Below are 7,308 nucleotides of genomic sequence, written 5' to 3'. Positions count from 1 at the left end.
CCAAAAACCTATGATAACTCCTTAATAAATTACTACACATAATTACACATGACAATATACACTCTAAATTAGATAATAGACATGTAAAAAAGAATAATTATCAAGAAATAAAAAATAAGAAACGGGTTTTTAGCGTCACTTTACCTTAGAAAGTCCAGCGCAGGTGTTGGTCTTGCTACGCAGAGAGGAGACGGACGGGCGGCGAGGAGGTAGAGAGGTTGACTACGATAAACATACACTACCGTAACTTATTCTAACTTACACTAAGTGAACTTTAACCTAACTTAGCTTATTTATTTCTTTTATTTTTATATTTTATATTTTTTTTACATTTTCTTTTTTTCTTTTTGATGATTAATTTTAATCACTTTCACTCTACACTTAAAACTGACTGATTAAATTTTTTTCTCTTCAATCTTTGCCGTTTTCTTTGTTTCACTTACTTTCGCTCCACTCTTTGCCGTTTTCTTTGAACCACTTCCTTCCTCTTCATCACGAGTTCGCTTCGTAGTTTTTTTAAAGAAGCTATCGGTAGAAAGTTGCTTGGTACAGCTTTTCAGAATGTTTCGAAAATAAATTAGGGAAACATCATCAAACTGCGCAACTACACGACAAACCTGCAATTTCTTTGGATGGTATTTGTCAATGAAGTTAACCACGTCTTGATATTTTCCTAACACCTCTTTTATTTGCGCCGAACCTAACACATGTTCTACCTCCTCGATCCCTTCCTCGTCATCACTCATGTGCTCAGACATAGCATGGAGTTCCTTGAGCTCCTCTGTAGTAAGTTCGTTGTGATGTTCTTTTGCAAGTTCACTCACACGGACGCCACGCTCATGCTTTTCAATAATTCCTTGCTTTACTTTTAAAGAAAGCATTTCCTTATTCCTTTTCTCACCACTACCACTACCACTTGCGAAACTAAGCCTTTTGGGACCCATGATTTATGTAAAATACCGTAAAATGATGAACGTAAAAAATCACGATTAAAACCCAGTTAATAGCAGAACGCACAGGGAACAACCACACAAAGCCGACGAGAACAGAGGAATGTCCCAAGCCACGCTAATTGAGGGTCCCTCCGAGGTAGAAATGCTGCCTTCTATCGGCGGAAAAAAAAAATACATCCGTGCACGGGTATTGTTTACTTCGGGTGTCGAAAAAACATTCGGGTGTAGAGTAGGGACGTGTTCGAATTGTACTTCGCGTGTCGAAAAATTCGGATACAACCGGTACGACGAAAATTGCTTACTTTGTGTGTCGAAATAAAATTCGGGTGTAGAGTCGAAAAATTGCTCGAATTTTACTTCGGATGTTGGAAAATTCGGATGTAGATACGTTCGTGTGTAGAGGTTCCACTGTATATATATATATATATATATATATATATATATATATATATATATATATATATATATATATATATATACAGTATATGTATATATATATATATACAGTATATGTATATATATATATATATGTATATATATACATATATATATACTGTATATATATGTGAGTGTGTGTGAGAGTGTTTGTATTTGCAGTGGATAATTGATACATCAAATAATAATAAAGAATGGAAATATGTCAACTCGATTTGTAACTCATATATGCTATTGCTAACAAAGACAGCCCTTTACAGTCTTCGATTCGCTAAGGTTGGAGAATGCTCCGCCCATTTCATAGCAGTAGAAAGAAGAGCAACACCTTGTCTGTTTAGTTATGGGAACACTAGAGACATCAGATGAAAAATTTCCCTTGAGTGTCTGCGTTCTTTTAATTCTAACTATACATGGACTGTACATTTATTGAAATGTGTTCATTCATTAACACAATACTTATACTGTGATAGAAAACAAGAAAAATCAATCTTAGGCAGTACAGTGGCTTACTTAATGTGTTAATCGACCATGCATAGGCAACTGGCAGTGAGTTGATAGGTTAGGAGTTAAACCACCCTAGGGCAGCAAGTATTTGCAGATTCTCACTTTTCGTGACTGTCTCTGTTACCTAATGTTCACAATAAAGAGGGCTGACTGCATTTTAGTACTATCTTCTTTTTATGTATGAATGCTATCTGTAGGAGAAAAACTCAATGGGGAACTTGTCCTATGATGAAAGCTCTCCCTAAACGAGATTCAGTCTCTAGTTGCCTATCTATATCTATAACTTGCTTGTGGAATATGTCCTCCTCTGAGGAACTTGTTGTAGGGAAAACTTTCTAAGCTGAAGGCTTTATCATAAACTGAAGCATGTCTACAAGACTGCTCTTGTGTTGGAGAGATGTCTTCAATCAGTGAGCCCTCCTATGAGGGAAATGCAAGAGCACTGATGCGAGTGTTCATTTGCACATAAAATAACAAGGGAAGAAACACACACATAATGGCGCCCATAAGCTAGCTGGATTCGGAGCGCCCCGCTCCCTCATCGCCATAAAAAAGTCAAATAACCACTGCCCGAAGGGATCAAAATAAATAATATATATATATATATATATATATATATATATATATATATATATATATATATATGCATATATTACATATATATATACAGTATATATATATTACATATATACATATATAAATATGTTATTTTCATTAGTAAAATAAATTTTTGAATATACTTACCCGGTGATCATGTAGCTGCAGCTCTGCTGCCCAACAGAAAAAACCTACGGGCGGGATACGCCAGCGATCGCTATACAGGTGGGGGTGTACAACAACAGCGCCATCTGTCGAGTAGGTACTCAAGTACTTCTTGTCAACACAGAACCAATTTTCTCCTCGGTCCACTGGGTCTCTATGGGGAGGAAGGGTGGGTCCTTTAATTCATGATCACCGGGTAAGTATATTCAAAAATTTATTTTACTAATGAAAATAACATTTTTCAATATTAATCTTACCCGGTGATCATGTAGCTGATTCACACCCAGGGGGGTGGGTGGAGACCAGCATACATGTTAACATTAGAAGCTAAGTATCCCGTATTTCATTTTAGCAGTTATTCAAAATAACAAACATAAAATTAATAAGTACCTGGTAAGGAAGTCGACTTGAACCATTACTCTGCCTTTTTAAGTACGTCTTCCTTACTGAGCCTCGCGATCCTCTTAGGATGCTGAGCGACTCCTAGGTGCTGAAGTATGAAGGGCTGCAACCCATACTAAAGGACCTCATCACAACCTCTAATCTAGGCGCTTCTCAAGAAAGAATTTGACCACCCGCCAAATCAACCAGTATGCGAAAGGCTTCTTAGCCTTCCGTACAACCCAAAAACAACAATAAAAAGCATTTCAAGAGAAAGATTAAAAAAGGTTATGGGATTATGGGAATGTAGTGGTTGAGCCCTCACCTACTACTGCACTCGCTGCTACGAATGGTCCCAGGGTGTAGCAGTTCTCGTAAAGAGACTGGACATCTTTAAGGTAAAATGATGCGAACACTGACTTGCTTCTCCAATAGGTTGCATCCATTACACTCTGCAGAGATCTGTTTTGTTTGAAGGCCACTGAAGTTGCGACAGCTCTAACTTCATGTGTCCTTACCTTCAGCAAAGCATGGTCCTCCTCATTCAGATGAGAATGGGCTTCTCTAATCAAAAGTCTGATGTAATAAGAAACTGCGTTCTTCGACATCGGTAAAGCAGGTTTCTTAATAGAACACCATAAAGCTTCTGATTGTCCTCGTAATGGCTTCGTACGTCTTAAATAGTACTTAAGAGCTCTTACTGGGCATAGTACTCTCTCTTGTTCGTTTCCAACCAAACTGGACAGACTTGGAATCTCGAACGATTTGGGCCAAGGACGAGAAGGGAGTTCGTTTTTAGCTAAAAAACCAAGCTGTAAGGAACATGTAGCCGAATCAGATGTAAATCCTATGTTCCTGCTGAAGGCGTGTATCTCACTGACTCTTTTAGCTGTTGCTAAGCAAACGAGGAAAAGAGTCTTCAAAGTGAGATCTTTAAAAGAGGCTGATTGAAGCGGTTCGAACCTTGCTGACATCAGGAACCTTAAAACCACGTCTAAGTTCCAACCTGGTGTGGCTAACCGACGCTCCTTTGAGGTCTCAAAAGACTTAAGGAGGTCCTGTAGATCTTTGTTGTTGGAAAGATCTAAGCCTCTGTGGCGGAAGACTGCTGCCAACATGCTTCTGTAACCTTTGATCGTAGGAGCTGAAAGGGATCTTACCTTCCTTAGGTGTAAAAGGAAGTCAGCTATCTGAGTTACAGAGGTACTGGTTGAGGATACTGAATTCGCCTTGCACCAGCTTCGGAAGACTTCCCATTTTGACTGGTAGACCTTGAGAGTGGATGTCCTCCTTGCTCTGGCAATCGCTCTGGCTGCCTCCTTCGAAAAGCCTCTAGCTCTTGAGAGTCTTTCGATAGTCTGAAGGCAGTCAGATGAAGAGCGTGGAGGCTTGGGTGTACCTTCTTTACATGCGGCTGATGCAGAAGGTCCACTCTTAGAGGAAGAGTCCTGGGAACGTCTACTAGCCATTGCAGTACCTCGGTGAACCATTCTCTCGCGGGCCAGAGGGGAGCAACCAACGTCAACCTTGTCCCTTCGTGAGAGGCGAACTTCTGCAGTACCTTGTTGACAATCTTGAACGGGGGGAACGCATAAAGGTCTAGATGGGACCAATCCAGAAGAAAGGCATCTATGTGAACTGCTGCTGGGTCCGGAATCGGTGAGCAATAATTTGGGAGCCTCTTGGTCATCGAGGTAGCGAACAGATCTATGGTGGGCTGACCCCACAGGGTCCATAGTCTGTTGCAAACATTCTTGTGAAGGGTCCATTCTGTAGGGATGATCTGACCCTTCCGGCTGAGGCGGTCTGCCATGACATTCATGTCGCCTTGAATGAACCTCGTTACAAGAGATATGTTTCGATCTCTTGACCAGGTGAGGAGGTCCCTTGCGATCTCGAACAACGTCATCGAATGAGTCCCTCCTTGCTTGGAGATGTACGCCAAGGCTGTGGTGTTGTCGGAGTTCACCTCCACCACCTTGCCTAGAAGGAGGGACTTGAAGCTTCTCAAGGCCAGATGAACTGCCAGTAGCTCCTTGCAGTTGATGTGTAGTGCTCTTTGATCCGGATTCCACGTGCCCGAGCATTCCCGACCGTCCAGTGTCGCACCCCAGCCCGTGTCCGATGCGTCCGAGAAGAGAAGGTGGTCGGGGGTCTGAACAGCCAGTGGTAGACCTTCCCTGAGAAGAATGTTGTTCTTCCACCAAGTCAGTGCAGACTTCATCTTCTCGGAGATAGGAACTGAGACCGCTTCTAGCGTCATGTCCTTTCTCCAGTGAGCAGCTAGGTGATACTGAAGGGGTCGGAGGTGGAGTCTCCCTAACGCGATGAACTGGTCCAGCGATGAAAGCGTCCCTATCAGACTCATCCACTGTCTGACTGAACATCGGTTCCTCTTCAGCATGCTCTGGATGCATTCTTGGGCTTGACTGATTCTGGGGGCCGACGGAAAAGCCCGAAAAGCTTGACTCTGAATCTCCATACCTAGATAGACTATAGTTTGGGATGGGACGAGTTGGGACTTTTCTATATTGACCAGGAGACCCAATTCCTTGGTCAGATCCAGAGTCCATTTTAGATTCTCCAGACAGCGACGACTTGACGCAGCTCTTAAAAGCCAGTCGTCCAAATAGAGGGAGGCTCTGATGTCTGCTAAATGCAGGAATTTGGCAATATTCCTCATCAGTTTGGTAAACACTAGAGGTGCCGTGCTTAGGCCAAAGCACAGGGCTTGGAACTGGTAAACCACCTTCCCAAAGACGAACCTTAGAAAAGGTTGGGAATCTGGGTGGATGGGGACGTGAAAGTACGCGTCCTTTAGGTCTAACGAGACCATCCAGTCTTCCTTCCTGACCGATGCTAGCACCGACTTCGTCGTCTCCATGGTGAACGTCTGCTTGGTGACAAAGACATTTAGAGCACTGACGTCTAGCACCGGTCTCCACCCTCCTGTCTTCTTCGCCACTAAGAAGAGACGGTTGTAGAAGCCCGGGGATTGATGGTCCCGGACTATGACTACCGCTCCCTTTTGTAGCAAGAGAGACACCTCTTGCTGTAAAGCTAGCCTCTTGTCCTCCTCTCTGTACCTGGGAGAGAGGTCGATGGGAGTTGTTGCTAGAGGGGGCTTGCGCAAGAATGGAATCCTGTACCCCTCTCTGAGTAACTTCACAGACTGTGCGTCTGCACCCCTGTTCTCCCAGGCCTGCCAGTAGTTCTTGAGCCTGGCTCCCACTGCTGTCTGGAGAAGATGGCAGTCAGACTCTGCCTCTTGAGGACTTGGAACCCTTCTTCTTGTTGCCACGTTGACTATCGGCACGGGTACCTCCTCTGCTGGAGGTTCTGCCACGAAAGGGCGGAATGAACCTAGACGCTGGTGTGTCCATCCTAGGTCTAGGCACGGAAGGTAAAGCTGTGACTTTACGTGCGGATGACGCCACCAGGTCATGGGTGTCTTTCTGGATCAACGAGGCGGCAATCCCCTTGATCAGCTCTTCAGGAAAGAGACACTTCGATAGCGGAGCAAACATCAGTTCTGACTTCTGACATGGTGTGACTCCCGCCGACAAGAAGGAGCAAAGGTGATCTCGCTTCTTGAGAACTCCAGACACGAAAGAAGCCGCAAGCTCGCCAGACCCATCCCGAATGGCTTTGTCCATGCAGGACATGATGAGCATGGCAGAGTCTTTATCCGAAGGGGAGGTCTTTCTGCTCAACGCTCCCAAACACCAGTCCAGGAAGTTAAAGATCTCAAACGCACGGAAAACTCCCTTCAAAAGATGGTCCATGTCCGAAGAAGTCCAGCAAATCTTGGACCGTCTCATAGCCAGTCTGCGGGGAGAGTCTACCAGACTTGAGAAGTCGCCCTGGGCAGAGGCAGGAACTCCCAAGCCGAGAACCTCTCCTGTGGCATACCAGACGCTAGATCTGGAAGCAAGCTTGGCCGGGGGAAACATGAAGGTAGTCTTCCCAAGTTGCTTCTTGGCCTGCAGCCACTCTCCCAGTACCCTTAAAGCTCTCTTGGACGAGCGAGCGAGTACGAGCTTCGTAAAGGCAGGAGCTGCTGACTGCATGCCTAAAGCGAACTCAGAGGGAGGTGAGCGTGGAGCTGCAGACACAAACTGGTCCGGATACAACTCCTTAAACAGGGCAAGGACTTTCCTAAAGTCTAAGGAGGGAGGCGTAGTCTTGGGTTCATCTATGTCGGAGTGTTGATCGTCCAAATGCGCAGCTTCGTCGTCATCAGAGATTCCTTCATCCGAATGCTGAGGAGGAA

This window comes from Palaemon carinicauda, chromosome 33 (assembly GCF_036898095.1).
Source record: "Palaemon carinicauda isolate YSFRI2023 chromosome 33, ASM3689809v2, whole genome shotgun sequence".
Lineage (NCBI taxonomy): Eukaryota > Metazoa > Arthropoda > Malacostraca > Decapoda > Palaemonidae > Palaemon > Palaemon carinicauda.
Note: the sequence above shows the minus strand (reverse complement) of the source record.